General features: G+C 43.2%; 9 non-coding genes across 9 annotated transcripts; 4 read left to right on the top strand and 5 right to left on the bottom strand.

Moving 5' to 3' along the window:
• Positions 1–143: 143 nt before the first annotated feature.
• On the bottom strand, positions 144–225 carry trnas-aga (transfer RNA serine (anticodon AGA)). Its single transcript has one exon. It is a non-coding gene; the product is annotated as a tRNA-Ser (tRNA).
• A 3431-nt stretch (positions 226–3656) lies between these two features.
• On the bottom strand, positions 3657–3728 carry trnag-ucc (transfer RNA glycine (anticodon UCC)). Its single transcript has one exon. It is a non-coding gene; the product is annotated as a tRNA-Gly (tRNA).
• A 160-nt stretch (positions 3729–3888) lies between these two features.
• On the top strand, positions 3889–3970 carry trnal-uag (transfer RNA leucine (anticodon UAG)). The gene has a single exon. It is a non-coding gene; the product is annotated as a tRNA-Leu (tRNA).
• Positions 3971–9184: 5214 nt separating this feature from the next.
• Positions 9185–9256, bottom strand: trnag-ucc (transfer RNA glycine (anticodon UCC)). Its single transcript has one exon. It is a non-coding gene; the product is annotated as a tRNA-Gly (tRNA).
• Positions 9257–9416: 160 nt separating this feature from the next.
• trnal-uag (transfer RNA leucine (anticodon UAG)) lies at positions 9417–9498 on the top strand. The gene has a single exon. It is a non-coding gene; the product is annotated as a tRNA-Leu (tRNA).
• Positions 9499–13678: 4180 nt separating this feature from the next.
• On the bottom strand, positions 13679–13750 carry trnag-ucc (transfer RNA glycine (anticodon UCC)). The gene has a single exon. It is a non-coding gene; the product is annotated as a tRNA-Gly (tRNA).
• Positions 13751–13910: 160 nt separating this feature from the next.
• On the top strand, positions 13911–13992 carry trnal-uag (transfer RNA leucine (anticodon UAG)). The gene has a single exon. It is a non-coding gene; the product is annotated as a tRNA-Leu (tRNA).
• Positions 13993–21274: 7282 nt separating this feature from the next.
• trnag-ucc (transfer RNA glycine (anticodon UCC)) lies at positions 21275–21346 on the bottom strand. The gene has a single exon. It is a non-coding gene; the product is annotated as a tRNA-Gly (tRNA).
• A 160-nt stretch (positions 21347–21506) lies between these two features.
• On the top strand, positions 21507–21588 carry trnal-uag (transfer RNA leucine (anticodon UAG)). Its single transcript has one exon. It is a non-coding gene; the product is annotated as a tRNA-Leu (tRNA).
• Positions 21589–24967: the final 3379 nt, after the last annotated feature.

The raw sequence follows: 24967 nt of genomic DNA on the forward strand, positions 1-24967 counted from the left end.
GTCTGTCGGCAGCGCTTCCGTTTGAGTTTAGCTTTCATAAAATACTTATTCTAAATCTGGCCCTGGTCAAAAGCCAACCAGGGATTCTTTACTTCCGCCAAATGGCCTGCCAGCAGGGGCCTGTACGGGAACAACATGAACCACGTTGTTGGCAGGATTCAAACCTGCGCGGGAAATTCCCAATGGATTTCTAGTCCATCGCCTTAACCACTCGGCCACAACAACTCATTAGGTGCTTACGGGAACCTTTTCTTGTGCGTGTGTATGGGTTGTAGCCTTTTTTTCCTGCCGCCAAAAGTAGGAGGAGTTTTGAGGCCAAAGCGCATGCTTCTGAAGTTCAGAGGGATGGCAATGTCAATCAAGAGTCCGCAGTTGAATACTTATTTACTTTGCAAAGATCGATCGATCGATCGATCGAAAGAAATCAAAAGCCATAGGCTTAAAAATGGGGCACTGGCAAAGTAAACAAAATCCCATCACACACTTGAGCAGAAGAAGCCATTACTCTCAGGATTTAAATCTACGTGGGGAGACCCCAAAAGAACTCTTTGGCCTCATTAGTCATCCCTGTCAAGGCGTTGCTGAATAATCTCATGTGTTATAAACATCTTGGACTTAGGCTAAAATGCTATGCTGCTCCTTACCACCCAAGTACGCTTGTAGTTTGGGAATTTTGTTCACTGACAATTGCCAGAAAACCTTTTTGATTCTGAAAATAGAGCTTATTTGAGCGTTTCTTCTATAACGTAACACAGCGCCATCGGAACCTTTTCTTCTGCGTGTGTATGGGTTGTAGCCTTTTTTTCCTGCCGCCAAAAGTAGGAGGAGTTTTGAGGCCAAAGCGCATGCTTCTAAAGTTCAGAGGGATGGCAATGTCAACCAAGAGTCCGCAGTTGAATACTTATTTACTTTGCAAAGATCGATCGATCGATCGAAAGAAATCAAAAGCCATAGGCTTAAAAATGGGGCACTGGCAAAGTAAACACAATCCCATCACACACTTGAGCAGAAGAAGCCATTACTCTCAGGATTTAAATCTACGTGGGGAGACCCCAAAAGAACTCTTTGGCCTCATTAGTCATCCCTGTCAAGGCGTTGCTGAATAATCTCATGTGTTATAAACATCTTGGACTTAGGCTAAAATGCTATGCTGCACCTTACCACCCAAGTACGCTTGTAGTTTGGGAATTTTGTTCACTGACAATTGCCAGAAAACCTTTTTGATTCTGAAAATAGAGCTTATTTGAGCGTTTCTTCTATAACGTAACACAGCGCCATCGGAACCTTTTCTTGTGCGTGTGTATGGGTTGTAGCCTTTTTTTCCTGCCGCCAAAAGTAGGAGGAGTTTTGAGGCCAAAGCGCATGCTTCTAAAGTTCAGAGGGATGGCAATGTCAACCAAGAGTCCGCAGTTGAATACTTATTTACTTTGCAAAGATCGATCGATCGATCGAAAGAAATCAAAAGCCATAGGCTTAAAAATGGGGCACTGGCAAAGTAAACAAAATCCCATCACACACTTGAGCAGAAGAAGCCATTACTCTCAGGATTTAAATCTACGTGGGGAGACCCCAAAAGAACTCTTTGGCCTCATTAGTCATCCCTGTCAAGGCGTTGCTGAATAATCTCATGTGTTATAAACATCTTGGACTTAGGCTAAAATGCTATGCTGCACCTTACCACCCAAGTACGCTTGTAGTTTGGGAATTTTGTTCACTGACAATTGCCAGAAAACCTTTTTGATTCTGAAAATAGAGCTTATTTGAGCGTTTCTTCCATAACGTAACACAGCGCCATCGGAACCTTTTCTTGTGCGTGTGTATGGGTTGTAGCCTTTTTTTCCTGCCGCCAAAAGTAGGAGGAGTTTTGAGGCCAAAGCGCATGCTTCTAAAGTTCAGAGGGATGGCAATGTCAACCAAGAGTCCGCAGTTGAATACTTATTTACTTTGCAAAGATCGATCGATCGATCGAAAGAAATCAAAAGCCATAGGCTTAAAAATGGGGCACTGGCAAAGTAAACACAATCCCATCACACACTTGAGCAGAAGAAGCCATTACTCTCAGGATTTAAATCTACGTGGGGAGACCCCAAAAGAACTCTTTGGCCTCATTAGTCATCCCTGTCAAGGCGTTGCTGAATAATCTCATGTGTTATAAACATCTTGGACTTAGGCTAAAATGCTATGCTGCTCCTTACCACCCAAGTACGCTTGTAGTTTGGGAATTTTGTTCACTGACAATTGCCAGAAAACCTTTTTGATTCTGAAAATAGAGCTTATTTGAGCGTTTCTTCTATAACGTAACACAGCGCCATCGGAACCTTTTCTTGTGCGTGTGTATGGGTTGTAGCCTTTTTTTCCTGCCGCCAAAAGTAGGGGGAGTTTTGAGGCCAAAGCGCATGCTTCTAAAGTTCAGAGGGATGGCAATGTCAACCAAGAGTCCGCAGTTGAATACTTATTTACTTTGCAAAGATCGATCGATCGATCGAAAGAAATCAAAAGCCATAGGCTTAAAAATGGGGCACTGGCAAAGTAAACAAAATCCCATCACACACTTGAGCAGAAGAAGCCATTACTCTCAGGATTTAAATCTACGTGGGGAGACCCCAAAAGAACTCTTTGGCCTCATTAGTCATCCCTGTCAAGGCGTTGCTGAATAATCTCATGTGTTATAAACATCTTGGACTTAGGCTAAAATGCTATGCTGCTCCTTACCACCCAAGTACGCTTGTAGTTTGGGAATTTTGTTCACTGACAATTGCCAGAAAACCTTTTTGATTCTGAAAATAGAGCTTATTTGAGCGTTTCTTCTATAACGTAACACAGCGCCATCGGAACCTTTTCTTGTGCGTGTGTATGGGTTGTAGCCTTTTTTTCCTGCCGCCAAAAGTAGGAGGAGTTTTGAGGCCAAAGCGCATGCTTCTAAAGTTCAGAGGGATGGCAATGTCAACCAAGAGTCCGCAGTTGAATACTTATTTACTTTGCAAAGATCGATCGATCGATCGAAAGAAATCAAAAGCCATAGGCTTAAAAATGGGGCACTGGCAAAGTAAACAAAATCCCATCACACACTTGAGCAGAAGAAGCCATTACTCTCAGGATTTAAATCTACGTGGGGAGACCCCAAAAGAACTCTTTGGCCTCATTAGTCATCCCTGTCAAGGCGTTGCTGAATAATCTCATGTGTTATAAACATCTTGGACTTAGGCTAAAATGCTATGCTGCACCTTACCACCCAAGTACGCTTGTAGTTTGGGAATTTTGTTCACTGACAATTGCCAGAAAACCTTTTTGATTCTGAAAATAGAGCTTATTTGAGCGTTTCTTCTATAACGTAACACAGCGCCATCGGACCGGACCACTCGGGCTGCCTCTGTGGCGCAACGGTAGCGCGTCTGACTCCAGATCAGAAAGTTGCGTGTTCAACTTCACGTCAGCGTCATGTACTTTGTTGATTCTTGTTATAGTGGGTGAACAGCATTCACTCATTCATGTTATGGGGCTGTTTCATACCTGTCACTCCGCAATCATGCGATCTGCCAAGAGGATTAGTTCAAATGCTCTAATACTCAACTGTTTGACAGTTTGGCCATTGCCCTCTGAGAGCTTTAGTTGTGAATGAAACTGCATATACACATGTATAACTCAAAAGTACAGCATGCGATGGCCGGGAATCGAACCCGGGTCAACTGCTTGGAAGGCAGCTATGCTTACCACTATACCACCATCGCAAGGACACATGATTTCGCAGTGCCGTGTCGCAAATCGGCGCCTGTAATTGATATCTAAAGTTCCATGCACACGGAACATGGTTTGAAGATAATTACTATCATAGAAACGCCTTTTTTTGCACGGTTTCGCTGGTCGCATTTCTTGTCCAACTGAGCAACAGGTAGCGTGGCCGAGTGGTCTAAGGCGCTGGATTTAGGTTCCAGTCTCTTCGGAGGCGTGGGTTTAAATCCCACCGCTGCCAGTTCGCATGCCGAACGTCAAGAGCAGGGCTGTGTGATGTCTGTCGGCAGCGCTTCCGTTTGAGTTTAGCTTTCATAAAATACATATTCTAAATCTGGCCCTGGTCAAAAGCCAACCAGGGATTCTTTACTTCCGCCAAATGGCCTGCCAGCAGGGGCCCGTACGGGAACAACATGAACCACGTTGTTGGCAGGATTCGAACCTGCGCGGGAAATTCCCAATGGAATTCTAGTCCAACAACTCATTAGCTGCTTACGGGAACCTTTTCTTGTGCGTGTGTATGGGTTTTAGCCTTTTTTTCCTGCCGCCAAAAGTAGGAGGAGTTTTGAGGCCAAAGCGCATGCTTCTGAAGTTCAGATGGATGGCAATGTCAATCAAGAGTCCGCAGTTGAATACTTATTTACTTTGCAAAGATCGATCGATCGAAAGAAATCAAAAGCCATAGGCTTAAAAATGGGGCACTGGCAAAGTAAACAAAATCCCATCACACTCTTGAGCAGAAGAAGCCATTACTCTCAGGATTTAAATCTACGTGGGGAGACCCCAAAAGAACTCTTTGGCCTCATTAGTCATCCCTGTCAAGGCGTTGCTGAATAATCTCATGTGTTATAAACATCTTGGACTTAGGCTAAAATGCTATGCTGCTCCTTACCACCCAAGTACGCTTGTAGTTTGGGAATTTTGTTCACTGACAATTGCCAGAAAACCTTTTTGATTCTGAAAATAGAGCTTATTTGAGCGTTTCTTCTATAACGTAACACAGCGCCATCGGAACCTTTTCTTGTGCGTGTGTATGGGTTGTAGCCTTTTTTTCCTGCCGCCAAAAGTAGGAGGAGTTTTGAGGCCAAAGCGCATGCTTCTAAAGTTCAGAGGGATGGCAATGTCAACCAAGAGTCCGCAGTTGAATACTTATTTACTTTGCAAAGATCGATCGATCGATCGAAAGAAATCAAAAGCCATAAGCTTAAAAATGGGGCACTGGCAAAGTAAACAAAATCCCATCACACACTTGAGCAGAAGAAGCTATTACTCTCAGGATTTAAATCTACGTGGGGAGACCCCAAAAGAACTCTTTGGCCTCATTAGTCATCCCTGTCAAGGCGTTGCTGAATAATCTCATGTGTTATAAACATCTTGGACTTAGGCTAAAATGCTATGCTGCACCTTACCACCCAAGTACGCTTGTAGTTTGGGAATTTTGTTCACTGACAATTGCCAGAAAACCTTTTTGATTCTGAAAATAGAGCTTATTTGAGCGTTTCTTCTATAACGTAACACAGCGCCATCGGAACCTTTTCTTGTGCGTGTGTATGGGTTGTAGCCTTTTTTTCCTGCCGCCAAAAGTAGGAGGAGTTTTGAGGCCAAAGCGCATGCTTCTAAAGTTCAGAGGGATGGCAATGTCAACCAAGAGTCCGCAGTTGAATACTTATTTACTTTGCAAAGATCGATCGATCGATCGAAAGAAATCAAAAGCCATAGGCTTAAAAATGGGGCACTGGCAAAGTAAACACAATCCCATCACACACTTGAGCAGAAGAAGCCATTACTCTCAGGATTTAAATCTACGTGGGGAGACCCCAAAAGAACTCTTTGGCCTCATTAGTCATCCCTGTCAAGGCGTTGCTGAATAATCTCATGTGTTATAAACATCTTGGACTTAGGCTAAAATGCTATGCTGCACCTTACCACCCAAGTACGCTTGTAGTTTGGGAATTTTGTTCACTGACAATTGCCAGAAAACCTTTTTGATTCTGAAAATAGAGCTTATTTGAGCGTTTCTTCTATAACGTAACACAGCGCCATCGGAACCTTTTCTTGTGCGTGTGTATGGGTTGTAGCCTTTTTTTCCTGCCGCCAAAAGTAGGAGGAGTTTTGAGGCCAAAGCGCATGCTTCTAAAGTTCAGAGGGATGGCAATGTCAACCAAGAGTCCGCAGTTGAATACTTATTTACTTTGCAAAGATCGATCGATCGATCGAAAGAAATCAAAAGCCATAGGCTTAAAAATGGGGCACTGGCAAAGTAAACAAAATCCCATCACACACTTGAGCAGAAGAAGCCATTACTCTCAGGATTTAAATCTACGTGGGGAGACCCCAAAAGAACTCTTTGGCCTCATTAGTCATCCCTGTCAAGGCGTTGCTGAATAATCTCATGTGTTATAAACATCTTGGACTTAGGCTAAAATGCTATGCTGCACCTTACCACCCAAGTACGCTTGTAGTTTGGGAATTTTGTTCACTGACAATTGCCAGAAAACCTTTTTGATTCTGAAAATAGAGCTTATTTGAGCGTTTCTTCCATAACGTAACACAGCGCCATCGGAACCTTTTCTTGTGCGTGTGTATGGGTTGTAGCCTTTTTTTCCTGCCGCCAAAAGTAGGAGGAGTTTTGAGGCCAAAGCGCATGCTTCTAAAGTTCAGAGGGATGGCAATGTCAACCAAGAGTCCGCAGTTGAATACTTATTTACTTTGCAAAGATCGATCGATCGATCGAAAGAAATCAAAAGCCATAGGCTTAAAAATGGGGCACTGGCAAAGTAAACACAATCCCATCACACACTTGAGCAGAAGAAGCCATTACTCTCAGGATTTAAATCTACGTGGGGAGACCCCAAAAGAACTCTTTGGCCTCATTAGTCATCCCTGTCAAGGCGTTGCTGAATAATCTCATGTGTTATAAACATCTTGGACTTAGGCTAAAATGCTATGCTGCTCCTTACCACCCAAGTACGCTTGTAGTTTGGGAATTTTGTTCACTGACAATTGCCAGAAAACCTTTTTGATTCTGAAAATAGAGCTTATTTGAGCGTTTCTTCTATAACGTAACACAGCGCCATCGGAACCTTTTCTTGTGCGTGTGTATGGGTTGTAGCCTTTTTTTCCTGCCGCCAAAAGTAGGAGGAGTTTTGAGGCCAAAGCGCATGCTTCTAAAGTTCAGAGGGATGGCAATGTCAACTAAGAGTCCGCAGTTGAATACTTATTTACTTTGCAAAGATCGATCGATCGATCGAAAGAAATCAAAAGCCATAGGCTTAAAAATGGGGCACTGGCAAAGTAAACAAAATCCCATCACACACTTGAGCAGAAGAAGCCATTACTCTCAGGATTTAAATCTACGTGGGGAGACCCCAAAAGAACTCTTTGGCCTCATTAGTCATCCCTGTCAAGGCGTTGCTGAATAATCTCATGTGTTATAAACATCTTGGACTTAGGCTAAAATGCTATGCTGCACCTTACCACCCAAGTACGCTTGTAGTTTGGGAATTTTGTTCACTGACAATTGCCAGAAAACCTTTTTGATTCTGAAAATAGAGCTTATTTGAGCGTTTCTTCCATAACGTAACACAGCGCCATCGGAACCTTTTCTTGTGCGTGTGTATGGGTTGTAGCCTTTTTTTCCTGCCGCCAAAAGTAGGAGGAGTTTTGAGGCCAAAGCGCATGCTTCTAAAGTTCAGAGGGATGGCAATGTCAACCAAGAGTCCGCAGTTGAATACTTATTTACTTTGCAAAGATCGATCGATCGATCGAAAGAAATCAAAAGCCATAGGCTTAAAAATGGGGCACTGGCAAAGTAAACACAATCCCATCACACACTTGAGCAGAAGAAGCCATTACTCTCAGGATTTAAATCTACGTGGGGAGACCCCAAAAGAACTCTTTGGCCTCATTAGTCATCCCTGTCAAGGCGTTGCTGAATAATCTCATGTGTTATAAACATCTTGGACTTAGGCTAAAATGCTATGCTGCTCCTTACCACCCAAGTACGCTTGTAGTTTGGGAATTTTGTTCACTGACAATTGCCAGAAAACCTTTTTGATTCTGAAAATAGAGCTTATTTGAGCGTTTCTTCTATAACGTAACACAGCGCCATCGGAACCTTTTCTTGTGCGTGTGTATGGGTTGTAGCCTTTTTTTCCTGCCGCCAAAAGTAGGAGGAGTTTTGAGGCCAAAGCGCATGCTTCTAAAGTTCAGAGGGATGGCAATGTCAACCAAGAGTCCGCAGTTGAATACTTATTTACTTTGCAAAGATCGATCGATCGATCGAAAGAAATCAAAAGCCATAGGCTTAAAAATGGGGCACTGGCAAAGTAAACAAAATCCCATCACACACTTGAGCAGAAGAAGCCATTACTCTCAGGATTTAAATCTACGTGGGGAGACCCCAAAAGAACTCTTTGGCCTCATTAGTCATCCCTGTCAAGGCGTTGCTGAATAATCTCATGTGTTATAAACATCTTGGACTTAGGCTAAAATGCTATGCTGCTCCTTACCACCCAAGTACGCTTGTAGTTTGGGAATTTTGTTCACTGACAATTGCCAGAAAACCTTTTTGATTCTGAAAATAGAGCTTATTTGAGCGTTTCTTCTATAACGTAACACAGCGCCATCGGAACCTTTTCTTGTGCGTGTGTATGGGTTGTAGCCTTTTTTTCCTGCCGCCAAAAGTAGGAGGAGTTTTGAGGCCAAAGCGCATGCTTCTAAAGTTCAGAGGGATGGCAATGTCAACCAAGAGTCCGCAGTTGAATACTTATTTACTTTGCAAAGATCGATCGATCGATCGAAAGAAATCAAAAGCCATAGGCTTAAAAATGGGGCACTGGCAAAGTAAACAAAATCCCATCACACACTTGAGCAGAAGAAGCCATTACTCTCAGGATTTAAATCTACGTGGGGAGACCCCAAAAGAACTCTTTGGCCTCATTAGTCATCCCTGTCAAGGCGTTGCTGAATAATCTCATGTGTTATAAACATCTTGGACTTAGGCTAAAATGCTATGCTGCACCTTACCACCCAAGTACGCTTGTAGTTTGGGAATTTTGTTCACTGACAATTGCCAGAAAACCTTTTTGATTCTGAAAATAGAGCTTATTTGAGCGTTTCTTCTATAACGTAACACAGCGCCATCGGACCGGACCACTCGGGCTGCCTCTGTGGCGCAACGGTAGCGCGTCTGACTCCAGATCAGAAAGTTGCGTGTTCAACTTCACGTCAGCGTCATGTACTTTGTTGATTCTTGTTATAGTGGGTGAACAGCATTCACTCATTCATGTTATGGGGCTGTTTCATACCTGTCACTCCGCAATCATGCGATCTGCCAAGAGGATTAGTTCAAATGCTCTAATACTCAACTGTTTGACAGTTTGGCCATTGCCCTCTGAGAGCTTTAGTTGTGAATGAAACTGCATATACACATGTATAACTCAAAAGTACAGCATGCGATGGCCGGGAATCGAACCCGGGTCAACTGCTTGGAAGGCAGCTATGCTTACCACTATACCACCATCGCAAGGACACATGATTTCGCAGTGCCGTGTCGCAAATCGGCGCCTGTAATTGATATCTAAAGTTCCATGCACACGGAACATGGTTTGAAGATAATTACTATCATAGAAACGCCTTTTTTTGCACGGTTTCGCTGGTCGCATTTCTTGTCCAACTGAGCAACAGGTAGCGTGGCCGAGTGGTCTAAGGCGCTGGATTTAGGTTCCAGTCTCTTCGGAGGCGTGGGTTTAAATCCCACCGCTGCCAGTTCGCATGCCGAACGTCAAGAGCAGGGCTGTGTGATGTCTGTCGGCAGCGCTTCCGTTTGAGTTTAGCTTTCATAAAATACATATTCTAAATCTGGCCCTGGTCAAAAGCCAACCAGGGATTCTTTACTTCCGCCAAATGGCCTGCCAGCAGGGGCCCGTACGGGAACAACATGAACCACGTTGTTGGCAGGATTCGAACCTGCGCGGGAAATTCCCAATGGAATTCTAGTCCAACAACTCATTAGCTGCTTACGGGAACCTTTTCTTGTGCGTGTGTATGGGTTTTAGCCTTTTTTTCCTGCCGCCAAAAGTAGGAGGAGTTTTGAGGCCAAAGCGCATGCTTCTGAAGTTCAGATGGATGGCAATGTCAATCAAGAGTCCGCAGTTGAATACTTATTTACTTTGCAAAGATCGATCGATCGAAAGAAATCAAAAGCCATAGGCTTAAAAATGGGGCACTGGCAAAGTAAACAAAATCCCATCACACTCTTGAGCAGAAGAAGCCATTACTCTCAGGATTTAAATCTACGTGGGGAGACCCCAAAAGAACTCTTTGGCCTCATTAGTCATCCCTGTCAAGGCGTTGCTGAATAATCTCATGTGTTATAAACATCTTGGACTTAGGCTAAAATGCTATGCTGCTCCTTACCACCCAAGTACGCTTGTAGTTTGGGAATTTTGTTCACTGACAATTGCCAGAAAACCTTTTTGATTCTGAAAATAGAGCTTATTTGAGCGTTTCTTCTATAACGTAACACAGCGCCATCGGAACCTTTTCTTGTGCGTGTGTATGGGTTGTAGCCTTTTTTTCCTGCCGCCAAAAGTAGGAGGAGTTTTGAGGCCAAAGCGCATGCTTCTAAAGTTCAGAGGGATGGCAATGTCAACCAAGAGTCCGCAGTTGAATACTTATTTACTTTGCAAAGATCGATCGATCGATCGAAAGAAATCAAAAGCCATAAGCTTAAAAATGGGGCACTGGCAAAGTAAACAAAATCCCATCACACACTTGAGCAGAAGAAGCTATTACTCTCAGGATTTAAATCTACGTGGGGAGACCCCAAAAGAACTCTTTGGCCTCATTAGTCATCCCTGTCAAGGCGTTGCTGAATAATCTCATGTGTTATAAACATCTTGGACTTAGGCTAAAATGCTATGCTGCACCTTACCACCCAAGTACGCTTGTAGTTTGGGAATTTTGTTCACTGACAATTGCCAGAAAACCTTTTTGATTCTGAAAATAGAGCTTATTTGAGCGTTTCTTCTATAACGTAACACAGCGCCATCGGAACCTTTTCTTGTGCGTGTGTATGGGTTGTAGCCTTTTTTTCCTGCCGCCAAAAGTAGGAGGAGTTTTGAGGCCAAAGCGCATGCTTCTAAAGTTCAGAGGGATGGCAATGTCAACCAAGAGTCCGCAGTTGAATACTTATTTACTTTGCAAAGATCGATCGATCGATCGAAAGAAATCAAAAGCCATAGGCTTAAAAATGGGGCACTGGCAAAGTAAACACAATCCCATCACACACTTGAGCAGAAGAAGCCATTACTCTCAGGATTTAAATCTACGTGGGGAGACCCCAAAAGAACTCTTTGGCCTCATTAGTCATCCCTGTCAAGGCGTTGCTGAATAATCTCATGTGTTATAAACATCTTGGACTTAGGCTAAAATGCTATGCTGCACCTTACCACCCAAGTACGCTTGTAGTTTGGGAATTTTGTTCACTGACAATTGCCAGAAAACCTTTTTGATTCTGAAAATAGAGCTTATTTGAGCGTTTCTTCTATAACGTAACACAGCGCCATCGGAACCTTTTCTTGTGCGTGTGTATGGGTTGTAGCCTTTTTTTCCTGCCGCCAAAAGTAGGAGGAGTTTTGAGGCCAAAGCGCATGCTTCTAAAGTTCAGAGGGATGGCAATGTCAACCAAGAGTCCGCAGTTGAATACTTATTTACTTTGCAAAGATCGATCGATCGATCGAAAGAAATCAAAAGCCATAGGCTTAAAAATGGGGCACTGGCAAAGTAAACAAAATCCCATCACACACTTGAGCAGAAGAAGCCATTACTCTCAGGATTTAAATCTACGTGGGGAGACCCCAAAAGAACTCTTTGGCCTCATTAGTCATCCCTGTCAAGGCGTTGCTGAATAATCTCATGTGTTATAAACATCTTGGACTTAGGCTAAAATGCTATGCTGCACCTTACCACCCAAGTACGCTTGTAGTTTGGGAATTTTGTTCACTGACAATTGCCAGAAAACCTTTTTGATTCTGAAAATAGAGCTTATTTGAGCGTTTCTTCCATAACGTAACACAGCGCCATCGGAACCTTTTCTTGTGCGTGTGTATGGGTTGTAGCCTTTTTTTCCTGCCGCCAAAAGTAGGAGGAGTTTTGAGGCCAAAGCGCATGCTTCTAAAGTTCAGAGGGATGGCAATGTCAACCAAGAGTCCGCAGTTGAATACTTATTTACTTTGCAAAGATCGATCGATCGATCGAAAGAAATCAAAAGCCATAGGCTTAAAAATGGGGCACTGGCAAAGTAAACACAATCCCATCACACACTTGAGCAGAAGAAGCCATTACTCTCAGGATTTAAATCTACGTGGGGAGACCCCAAAAGAACTCTTTGGCCTCATTAGTCATCCCTGTCAAGGCGTTGCTGAATAATCTCATGTGTTATAAACATCTTGGACTTAGGCTAAAATGCTATGCTGCTCCTTACCACCCAAGTACGCTTGTAGTTTGGGAATTTTGTTCACTGACAATTGCCAGAAAACCTTTTTGATTCTGAAAATAGAGCTTATTTGAGCGTTTCTTCTATAACGTAACACAGCGCCATCGGAACCTTTTCTTGTGCGTGTGTATGGGTTGTAGCCTTTTTTTCCTGCCGCCAAAAGTAGGAGGAGTTTTGAGGCCAAAGCGCATGCTTCTAAAGTTCAGAGGGATGGCAATGTCAACCAAGAGTCCGCAGTTGAATACTTATTTACTTTGCAAAGATCGATCGATCGATCGAAAGAAATCAAAAGCCATAGGCTTAAAAATGGGGCACTGGCAAAGTAAACAAAATCCCATCACACACTTGAGCAGAAGAAGCCATTACTCTCAGGATTTAAATCTACGTGGGGAGACCCCAAAAGAACTCTTTGGCCTCATTAGTCATCCCTGTCAAGGCGTTGCTGAATAATCTCATGTGTTATAAACATCTTGGACTTAGGCTAAAATGCTATGCTGCTCCTTACCACCCAAGTACGCTTGTAGTTTGGGAATTTTGTTCACTGACAATTGCCAGAAAACCTTTTTGATTCTGAAAATAGAGCTTATTTGAGCGTTTCTTCTATAACGTAACACAGCGCCATCGGAACCTTTTCTTGTGCGTGTGTATGGGTTGTAGCCTTTTTTTCCTGCCGCCAAAAGTAGGAGGAGTTTTGAGGCCAAAGCGCATGCTTCTAAAGTTCAGAGGGATGGCAATGTCAACCAAGAGTCCGCAGTTGAATACTTATTTACTTTGCAAAGATCGATCGATCGATCGAAAGAAATCAAAAGCCATAGGCTTAAAAATGGGGCACTGGCAAAGTAAACAAAATCCCATCACACACTTGAGCAGAAGAAGCCATTACTCTCAGGATTTAAATCTACGTGGGGAGACCCCAAAAGAACTCTTTGGCCTCATTAGTCATCCCTGTCAAGGCGTTGCTGAATAATCTCATGTGTTATAAACATCTTGGACTTAGGCTAAAATGCTATGCTGCACCTTACCACCCAAGTACGCTTGTAGTTTGGGAATTTTGTTCACTGACAATTGCCAGAAAACCTTTTTGATTCTGAAAATAGAGCTTATTTGAGCGTTTCTTCTATAACGTAACACAGCGCCATCGGACCGGACCACTCGGGCTGCCTCTGTGGCGCAACGGTAGCGCGTCTGACTCCAGATCAGAAAGTTGCGTGTTCAACTTCACGTCAGCGTCATGTACTTTGTTGATTCTTGTTATAGTGGGTGAACAGCATTCACTCATTCATGTTATGGGGCTGTTTCATACCTGTCACTCCGCAATCATGCGATCTGCCAAGAGGATTAGTTCAAATGCTCTAATACTCAACTGTTTGACAGTTTGGCCATTGCCCTCTGAGAGCTTTAGTTGTGAATGAAACTGCATATACACATGTATAACTCAAAAGTACAGCATGCGATGGCCGGGAATCGAACCCGGGTCAACTGCTTGGAAGGCAGCTATGCTTACCACTATACCACCATCGCAAGGACACATGATTTCGCAGTGCCGTGTCGCAAATCGGCGCCTGTAATTGATATCTAAAGTTCCATGCACACGGAACATGGTTTGAAGATAATTACTATCATAGAAACGCCTTTTTTTGCACGGTTTCGCTGGTCGCATTTCTTGTCCAACTGAGCAACAGGTAGCGTGGCCGAGTGGTCTAAGGCGCTGGATTTAGGTTCCAGTCTCTTCGGAGGCGTGGGTTTAAATCCCACCGCTGCCAGTTCGCATGCCGAACGTCAAGAGCAGGGCTGTGTGATGTCTGTCGGCAGCGCTTCCGTTTGAGTTTAGCTTTCATAAAATACATATTCTAAATCTGGCCCTGGTCAAAAGCCAACCAGGGATTCTTTACTTCCGCCAAATGGCCTGCCAGCAGGGGCCCGTACGGGAACAACATGAACCACGTTGTTGGCAGGATTCGAACCTGCGCGGGAAATTCCCAATGGAATTCTAGTCCAACAACTCATTAGCTGCTTACGGGAACCTTTTCTTGTGCGTGTGTATGGGTTTTAGCCTTTTTTTCCTGCCGCCAAAAGTAGGAGGAGTTTTGAGGCCAAAGCGCATGCTTCTGAAGTTCAGATGGATGGCAATGTCAATCAAGAGTCCGCAGTTGAATACTTATTTACTTTGCAAAGATCGATCGATCGATCGAAAGAAATCAAAAGCCATAGGCTTAAAAATGGGGCACTGGCAAAGTAAACAAAATCCCATCACACACTTGAGCAGAAGAAGCCATTACTCTCAGGATTTAAATCTACGTGGGGAGACCCCAAAAGAACTCTTTGGCCTCATTAGTCATCCCTGTCAAGGCGTTGCTGAATAATCTCATGTGTTATAAACATCTTGGACTTAGGCTAAAATGCTATGCTGCACCTTACCACCCAAGTACGCTTGTAGTTTGGGAATTTTGTTCACTGACAATTGCCAGAAAACCTTTTTGATTCTGAAAATAGAGCTTATTTGAGCGTTTCTTCTATAACGTAACACAGCGCCATCGGAACCTTTTCTTGTGCGTGTGTATGGGTTGTAGCCTTTTTTTCCTGCCGCCAAAAGTAGGAGGAGTTTTGAGGCCAAAGCGCATGCTTCTAAAGTTCAGAGGGATGGCAATGTCAACCAAGAGTCCGCAGTTGAATACTTATTTACTTTGCAAAGATCGATCGATCGATCGAAAGAAATCAAAAGCCATAGGCTTAAAAATGGGGCACTGGCAAAGTAAACAAAATCCCATCACACACTTGAGCAGAAGAAGCCATTACTCTCAGGATTTAAATCTACGTGGGGAGACCCCAAAAGAACTCTTTGGCCTCATTAGTCATCCCTGTCAAGGCGTTGCTGAATAATCTCATGTGTTATAAACATCTTGGACTTAGGCTAAAATGCTATGCTGCACCTTACCACCCAAGTACGCTTGTAGTTTGGGAATTTTGTTCACTGACAATTGCCAGAAAACCTTTTTGATTCTGAAAATAGAGCTTATTTGAGCGTTTCTTCTATAACGTAACACAGCGCCATCGGAACCTTTTCTTGTGCGTGTGTATGGGTTGTAGCCTTTTTTTCCTGCCGCCAAAAGTAGGAGGAGTTTTGAGGCCAAAGCGCATGCTTCTAAAGTTCAGAGGGATGGCAATGTCAACCAAGAGTCCGCAGTTGAATACTTATTTACTTTGCAAAGATCGATCGATCGATCGAAAGAAATCAAAAGCCATAGGCTTAAAAATGGGGCACTGGCAAAGTAAACAAAATCCCATCACACACTTGAGCAGAAGAAGCCATTACTCTCAGGATTTAAATCTACGTGGGGAGACCCCAAAAGAACTCTTTGGCCTCATTAGTCATCCCTGTCAAGGCGTTGCTGAATAATCTCATGTGTTATAAACATCTTGGACTTAGGCTAAAATGCTATGCTGCACCTTACCACCCAAGTACGCTTGTAGTTTGGGAATTTTGTTCACTGACAATTGCCAGAAAACCTTTTTGATTCTGAAAATAGAGCTTATTTGAGCGTTTCTTCTATAACGTAACACAGCGCCATCGGAACCTTTTCTTGTGCGTGTGTATGGGTTGTAGCCTTTTTTTCCTGCCGCCAAAAGTAGGAGGAGTTTTGAGGCCAAAGCGCATGCTTCTAAAGTTCAGAGGGATGGCAATGTCAACCAAGAGTCCGCAGTTGAATACTTATTTACTTTGCAAAGATCGATCGATCGATCGAAAGAAATCAAAAGCCATAGGCTTAAAAATGGGGCACTGGCAAAGTAAACACAATCCCATCACACACTTGAGCAGAAGAAGCCATTACTCTCAGGATTTAAATCTACGTGGGGAGACCCCAAAAGAACTCTTTGGCCTCATTAGTCATCCCTGTCAAGGCGTTGCTGAATAATCTCATGTGTTATAAACATCTTGGACTTAGGCTAAAATGCTATGCTGCACCTTACCACCCAAGTACGCTTGTAGTTTGGGAATTTTGTTCACTGACAATTGCCAGAAAACCTTTTTGATTCTGAAAATAGAGCTTATTTGAGCGTTTCTTCTATAACGTAACACAGCGCCATCGGAACCTTTTCTTGTGCGTGTGTATGGGTTGTAGCCTTTTTTTCCTGCCGCCAAAAGTAGGAGGAGTTTTGAGGCCAAAGCGCATGCTTCTAAAGTTCAGAGGGATGGCAATGTCAACCAAGAGTCCGCAGTTGAATACTTATTTACTTTGCAAAGATCGATCGATCGATCGAAAGAAATCAAAAGCCATAGGCTTAAAAATGGGGCACTGGCAAAGTAAACAAAATCCCATCACACACTTGAGCAGAAGAAGCCATTACTCTCAGGATTTAAATCTACGTGGGGAGACCCCAAAAGAACTCTTTGGCCTCATTAGTCATCCCTGTCAAGGCGTTGCTGAATAATCTCATGTGTTATAAACATCTTGGACTTAGGCTAAAATGCTATGCTGCACCTTACCACCCAAGTACGCTTGTAGTTTGGGAATTTTGTTCACTGACAATTGCCAGAAAACCTTTTTGATTCTGAAAATAGAGCTTATTTGAGCGTTTCTTCCATAACGTAACACAGCGCCATCGGAACCTTTTCTTGTGCGTGTGTATGGGTTGTAGCCTTTTTTTCCTGCCGCCAAAAGTAGGAGGAGTTTTGAGGCCAAAGCGCATGCTTCTAAAGTTCAGAGGGATGGCAATGTCAACCAAGAGTCCGCAGTTGAATACTTATTTACTTTGCAAAGATCGATCGATCGATCGAAAGAAATCAAAAGCCATAGGCTTAAAAATGGGGCACTGGCAAAGTAAACACAATCCCATCACACACTTGAGCAGAAGAAGCCATTACTCTCAGGATTTAAATCTACGTGGGGAGACCCCAAAAGAACTCTTTGGCCTCATTAGTCATCCCTGTCAAGGCGTTGCTGAATAATCTCATGTGTTATAAACATCTTGGACTTAGGCTAAAATGCTATGCTGCACCTTACCACCCAAGTACGCTTGTAGTTTGGGAATTTTGTTCACTGACAATTGCCAGAAAACCTTTTTGATTCTGAAAATAGAGCTTATTTGAGCGTTTCTTCCATAACGTAACACAGCGCCATCGGAACCTTTTCTTGTGCGTGTGTATGGGTTGTAGCCTTTTTTTCCTGCCGCCAAAAGTAGGAGGAGTTTTGAGGCCAAAGCGCATGCTTCTAAAGTTCAGAGGGATGGCAATGTCAACCAAGAGTCCGCAGTTGAATACTTATTTACTTTGCAAAGATCGATCGATCGATCGAAAGAAATCAAAAGCCATAGGCTTAAAAATGGGGCACTGGCAAAGTAAACAAAATCCCATCACACACTTGAGCAGAAGAAGCCATTACTCTCAGGATTTAAATCTACGTGGGGAGACCCCAAAAGAACTCTTTGGCCTCATTAGTCATCCCTGTCAAGGCGTTGCTGAATAATCTCATGTGTTATAAACATCTTGGACTTAGGCTAAAATGCTATGCTGCACCTTACCACCCAAGTACGCTTGTAGTTTGGGAATTTTGTTCACTGACAATTGCCAGAAAACCTTTTTGATTCTGAAAATAGAGCTTATTTGAGCGTTTCTTCTATAACGTAACACAGCGCCATCGGAACCTTTTCTTGTGCGTGTGTATGGGTTGTAGCCTTTTTTTCCTGCCGCCAAAAGTAGGAGGAGTTTTGAGGCCAAAGCGCATGCTTCTAAAGTTCAGAGGGATGGCAATGTCAACCAAGAGTCCGCAGTTGAATACTTATTTACTTTGCAAAGATCGATCGATCGATCGAAAGAAATCAAAAGCCATAGGCTTAAAAATGGGGCACTGGCAAAGTAAACAAAATCCCATCACACACTTGAGCAGAAGAAGCCATTACTCTCAGGATTTAAATCTACGTGGGGAGACCCCAAAAGAACTCTTTGGCCTCATTAGTCATCCCTGTCAAGGCGTTGCTGAATAATCTCATGTGTTATAAACATCTTGGACTTAGGCTAAAATGCTATGCTGCACCTTACCACCCAAGTACGCTTGTAGTTTGGGAATTTTGTTCACTGACAATTGCCAGAAAACCTTTTTGATTCTGAAAATAGAGCTTATTTGAGCGTTTCTTCTATAACGTAACACAGCGCCATCGGAACCTTTTCTTGTGCGTGTGTATGGGTTGTAGCCTTTTTTTCCTGCCGCCAAAAGTAGGAGGAGTTTTGAGGCCAAAGCGCATGCTTCTAAAGTTCAGAGGGATGGCAATGTCAACCAAGAGTCCGCAGTTGAATACTTATTTACTTTGCAAAGATCGATCGATCGAAAGAAATCAAAAGCCATAGGCTTAAAAATGGGGCACTGTCAAAGTAAACACAATCCCATCACACACTTGAGCAGAAGAAGCCATTACTCTCAGGATTTAAATCTACGTGGGGAGACCCCAAAAGAACTCTTTGGCCTCATTAGTCATCCCTGTCAAGGCGTTGCTGAATAATCTCATGTGTTATAAACATCTTGGACTTAGGCTAAAATGCTATGCTGCACCTTACCACCCAAGTACGCTTGTAGTTTGGGAATTTTGTTCACTGACAATTGCCAGAAAACCTTTTTGATTCTGAAAATAGAGCTTATTTGAGCGTTTCTTCTATAACGTAACACAGCGCCATCGGAACCTTTTCTTGTGCGTGTGTATGGGTTGTAGCCTTTTTTTCCTGCCGCCAAAAGTAGGAGGAGTTTTGAGGCCAAAGCGCATGCTTCTAAAGTTCAGAGGGATGGCAATGTCAACCAAGAGTCCGCAGTTGAATACTTATTTACTTTGCAAAGATCGATCGATCGATCGAAAGAAATCAAAAGCCATAGGCTTAAAAATGGGGCACTGGCAAAGTAAACAAAATCCCATCACACACTTGAGCAGAAGAAGCCATTACTCTCAGGATTTAAATCTACGTGGGGAGACCCCAAAAGAACTCTTTGGCCTCATTAGTCATCCCTGTCAAGGCGTTGCTGAATAATCTCATGTGTTATAAACATCTTGGACTTAGGCTAAAATGCTATGCTGCACCTTACCACCCAAGTACGCTTGTAGTTTGGGAATTTTGTTCACTGACAATTGCCAGAAAACCTTTTTGATTCTGAAAATAGAGCTTATTTGAGCGTTTCTTCTATAACGTAACACAGCGCCATCGGAACCTTTTCTTGTGCGTGTGTATGGGTTGTAGCCTTTTTTTCCTGCCGCCAAAAGTAGGAGGAGTTTTGAGGCCAAAGCGCATGCTTCTAAAGTTCAGAGGGATGGCAATGTCAACCAAGAGTCCGCAGTTGAATACTTATTTACTTTGCAAAGATCGATCGATCGATCGAAAGAAATCAAAAGCCATAGGCTTAAAAATGGGGCACTGGCAAAGTAAACACAATCCCATCACACACTTGAGCAGAAGAAGCCATTACTCTCAGGATTTAAATCTACGTGGGGAGACCCCAAAAGAACTCTTTGGCCTCATTAGTCATCCCTGTCAAGGCGTTGCTGAATAATCTCATGTGTTATAAACATCTTGGACTTAGGCTAAAATGCTATGCTGCACCTTACCACCCAAGTACGCTTGTAGTTTGGGAATTTTGTTCACTGACAATTGCCAGAAAACCTTTTTGATTCTGAAAATAGAGCTTATTTGAGCGTTTCTTCTATAACGTAACACAGCGCCATCGGAACCTTTTCTTGTGCGTGTGTATGGGTTGTAGCCTTTTTTTCCTGCCGCCAAAAGTAGGAGGAGTTTTGAGGCCAAAGCGCATGCTTCTAAAGTTCAGAGGGATGGCAATGTCAACCAAGAGTCCGCAGTTGAATACTTATTTACTTTGCAAAGATCGATCGATCGATCGAAAGAAATCAAAAGCCATAGGCTTAAAAATGGGGCACTGGCAAAGTAAACAAAATCCCATCACACACTTGAGCAGAAGAAGCCATTACTCTCAGGATTTAAATCTACGTGGGGAGACCCCAAAAGAACTCTTTGGCCTCATTAGTCATCCCTGTCAAGGCGTTGCTGAATAATCTCATGTGTTATAAACATCTTGGACTTAGGCTAAAATGCTATGCTGCTCCTTACCACCCAAGTACGCTTGTAGTTTGGGAATTTTGTTCACTGACAATTGCCAGAAAACCTTTTTGATTCTGAAAATAGAGCTTATTTGAGCGTTTCTTCTATAACGTAACACAGCGCCATCGGAACCTTTTCTTGTGCGTGTGTATGGGTTGTAGCCTTTTTTTCCTGCCGCCAAAAGTAGGAGGAGTTTTGAGGCCAAAGCGCATGCTTCTAAAGTTCAGAGGGATGGCAATGTCAACCAAGAGTCCGCAGTTGAATACTTATTTACTTTGCAAAGATCGATCGATCGATCGAAAGAAATCAAAAGCCATAGGCTTAAAAATGGGGCACTGGCAAAGTAAACAAAATCCCATCACACACTTGAGCAGAAGAAGCCATTACTCTCAGGATTTAAATCTACGTGGGGAGACCCCAAAAGAACTCTTTGGCCTCATTAGTCATCCCTGTCAAGGCGTTGCTGAATAATCTCATGTGTTATAAACATCTTGGACTTAGGCTAAAATGCTATGCTGCACCTTACCACCCAAGTACGCTTGTAGTTTGGGAATTTTGTTCACTGACAATTGCCAGAAAACCTTTTTGATTCTGAAAATAGAGCTTATTTGAGCGTTTCTTCTATAACGTAACACAGCGCCATCGGACCGGACCACTCGGGCTGCCTCTGTGGCGCAACGGTAGCGCGTCTGACTCCAGATCAGAAAGTTGCGTGTTCAACTTCACGTCAGCGTCATGTACTTTGTTGATTCTTGTTATAGTGGGTGAACAGCATTCACTCATTCATGTTATGGGGCTGTTTCATACCTGTCACTCCGCAATCATGCGATCTGCCAAGAGGATTAGTTCAAATGCTCTAATACTCAACTGTTTGACAGTTTGGCCATTGCCCTCTGAGAGCTTTAGTTGTGAATGAAACTGCATATACACATGTATAACTCAAAAGTACAGCATGCGATGGCCGGGAATCGAACCCGGGTCAACTACTTGGAAGGCAGCTATGCTTACCACTATACCACCATCGCAAGGACACATGATTCCGCAGTGCCGTGTCGCAAATCGGCGCCTGTAATTGATATCTAAAGTTCCATGCACACGGAACATGGTTTGAAGATAATTACTATCATAGAAACGCCTTTTTTTGCACGGTTTCGCTGGTCGCATTTCTTGTCCAACTGAGCAACAGGTAGCGTGGCCGAGTGGTCTAAGGCGCTGGATTTAGGTTCCAGTCTCTTCGGAGGCGTGGGTTTAAATCCCACCGCTGCCAGTTCGCATGCCGAACGTCAAGAGCAGGGCTGTGTGATGTCTGTCGGCAGCGCTTCCGTTTGAGTTTAGCTTTCATAAAATACATATTCTAAATCTGGCCCTGGTCAAAAGCCAACCAGGGATTCTTTACTACCGCCAAATGGCCTGCCAGCAGGGGCCCGTACGGGAACAACATGAACCACGTTGTTGGCAGGATTCGAACCTGCGCGGGAAATTCCCAATGGAATTCTAGTCCAACAACTCATTAGCTGCTTACGGGAACCTTTTCTTGTGCGTGTGTATGGGTTTTAGCCTTTTTTTCCTGCCGCCAAAAGTAGGAGGAGTTTTGAGGCCAAAGCGCATGCTTCTGAAGTTCAGATGGATGGCAATGTCAATCAAGAGTCCGCAGTTGAATACTTATTTACTTTGCAAAGATCGATCGATCGATCGAAAGAAATCAAAAGCCATAGGCTTAAAAATGGGGCACTGGCAAAGTAAACAAAATCCCATCACACACTTGAGCAGAAGAAGCCATTACTCTCAGGATTTAAATCTACGTGGGGAGACCCCAAAAGAACTCTTTGGCCTCATTAGTCATCCCTGTCAAGGCGTTGCTGAATAATCTCATGTGTTATAAACATCTTGGACTTAGGCTAAAATGCTATGCTGCACCTTACCACCCAAGTACGCTTGTAGTTTGGGAATTTTGTTCACTGACAATTGCCAGAAAACCTTTTTGATTCTGAAAATAGAGCTTATTTGAGCGTTTCTTCTATAACGTAACACAGCGCCATCGGAACCTTTTCTTGTGCGTGTGTATGGGTTGTAGCCTTTTTTTCCTGCCGCCAAAAGTAGGAGGAGTTTTGAGGCCAAAGCGCATGCTTCTAAAGTTCAGAGGGATGGCAATGTCAACCAAGAGTCCGCAGTTGAATACTTATTTACTTTGCAAAGATCGATCGATCGATCGAAAGAAATCAAAAGCCATAGGCTTAAAAATGGGGCACTGGCAAAGTAAACAAAATCCCATCACACACTTGAGCAGAAGAAGCCATTACTCTCAGGATTTAAATCTACGTGGGGAGACCCCAAAAGAACTCTTTGGCCTCATTAGTCATCCCTGTCAAGGCGTTGCTGAATAATCTCATGTGTTATAAACATCTTGGACTTAGGCTAAAATGCTATGCTGCACCTTACCACCCAAGTACGCTTGTAGTTTGGGAATTTTGTTCACTGACAATTGCCAGAAAACCTTTTTGATTCTGAAAATAGAGCTTATTTGAGCGTTTCTTCTATAACGTAACACAGCGCCATCGGAACCTTTTCTTGTGCGTGTGTATGGGTTGTAGCCTTTTTTTCCTGCCGCCAAAAGTAGGAGGAGTTTTGAGGCCAAAGCGCATGCTTCTAAAGTTCAGAGGGATGGCAATGTCAACCAAGAGTCCGCAGTTGAATACTTATTTACTTTGCAAAGATCGATCGATCGATCGAAAGAAATCAAAAGCCATAGGCTTAAAAATGGGGCACTGGCAAAGTAAACAAAATCCCATCACACACTTGAGCAGAAGAAGCCATTACTCTCAGGATTTAAATCTACGTGGGGAGACCCCAAAAGAACTCTTTGGCCTCATTAGTCATCCCTGTCAAGGCGTTGCTGAATAATCTCATGTGTTATAAACATCTTGGACTTAGGCTAAAATGCTATGCTGCACCTTACCACCCAAGTACGCTTGTAGTTTGGGAATTTTGTTCACTGACAATTGCCAGAAAACCTTTTTGATTCTGAAAATAGAGCTTATTTGAGCGTTTCTTCTATAACGTAACACAGCGCCATCGGAACCTTTTCTTGTGCGTGTGTATGGGTTGTAGCCTTTTTTTCCTGCCGCCAAAAGTAGGAGGAGTTTTGAGGCCAAAGCGCATGCTTCTAAAGTTCAGAGGGATGGCAATGTCAACCAAGAGTCCGCAGTTGAATACTTATTTACTTTGCAAAGATCGATCGATCGATCGAAAGAAATCAAAAGCCATAGGCTTAAAAATGGGGCACTGGCAAAGTAAACAAAATCCCATCACACACTTGAGCAGAAGAAGCCATTACTCTCAGGATTTAAATCTACGTATGGAGACCCCAAAAGAACTCTTTGGCCTCATTAGTCATCCCTGTCAAGGCGTTGCTGAATAATCTCATGTGTTATAAACATCTTGGACTTAGGCTAAAATGCTATGCTGCACCTTACCACCCAAGTACGCTTGTAGTTTGGGAATTTTGTTCACTGACAATTGCCAGAAAACCTTTTTGATTCTGAAAATAGAGCTTATTTGAGCGTTTCTTCTATAACGTAACACAGCGCCATCGGAACCTTTTCTTGTGCGTGTGTATGGGTTGTAGCCTTTTTTTCCTGCCGCCAAAAGTAGGAGGAGTTTTGAGGCCAAAGCGCATGCTTCTAAAGTTCAGAGGGATGGCAATGTCAACCAAGAGTCCGCAGTTGAATACTTATTTACTTTGCAAAGATCGATCGATCGATCGAAAGAAATCAAAAGCCATAGGCTTAAAAATGGGGCACTGGCAAAGTAAACACAATCCCATCACACACTTGAGCAGAAGAAGCCATTACTCTCAGGATTTAAATCTACGTGGGGAGACCCCAAAAGAACTCTTTGGCCTCATTAGTCATCCCTGTCAAGGCGTTGCTGAATAATCTCATGTGTTATAAACATCTTGGACTTAGGCTAAAATGCTATGCTGCTCCTTACCACCCAAGTACGCTTGTAGTTTGGGAATTTTGTTCACTGACAATTGCCAGAAAACCTTTTTGATTCTGAAAATAGAGCTTATTTGAGCGTTTCTTCTATAACGTAACACAGCGCCATCGGAACCTTTTCTTGTGCGTGTGTATGGGTTGTAGCCTTTTTTTCCTGCCGCCAAAAGTAGGAGGAGTTTTGAGGCCAAAGCGCATGCTTCTAAAGTTCAGAGGGATGGCAATGTCAACCAAGAGTCCGCAGTTGAATACTTATTTACTTTGCAAAGATCGATCGATCGATCGAAAGAAATCAAAAGCCATAGGCTTAAAAATGGGGCACTGGCAAAGTAAACAAAATCCCATCACACACTTGAGCAGAAGAAGCCATTACTCTCAGGATTTAAATCTACGTGGGGAGACCCCAAAAGAACTCTTTGGCCTCATTAGTCATCCCTGTCAAGGCGTTGCTGAATAATCTCATGTGTTATAAACATCTTGGACTTAGGCTAAAATGCTATGCTGCACCTTACCACCCAAGTACGCTTGTAGTTTGGGAATTTTGTTCACTGACAATTGCCAGAAAACCTTTTTGATTCTGAAAATAGAGCTTATTTGAGCGTTTCTTCTATAACGTAACACAGCGCCATCGGAACCTTTTCTTGTGCGTGT

Source organism: Eucyclogobius newberryi, unplaced genomic scaffold, assembly GCF_026437365.1.
Source record: "Eucyclogobius newberryi isolate DKJ021-1_F unplaced genomic scaffold, fEucNew1.0.hap1 SCAF_11, whole genome shotgun sequence".
NCBI classification, from domain to species: Eukaryota; Metazoa; Chordata; class Actinopteri; order Gobiiformes; family Gobiidae; genus Eucyclogobius; species Eucyclogobius newberryi.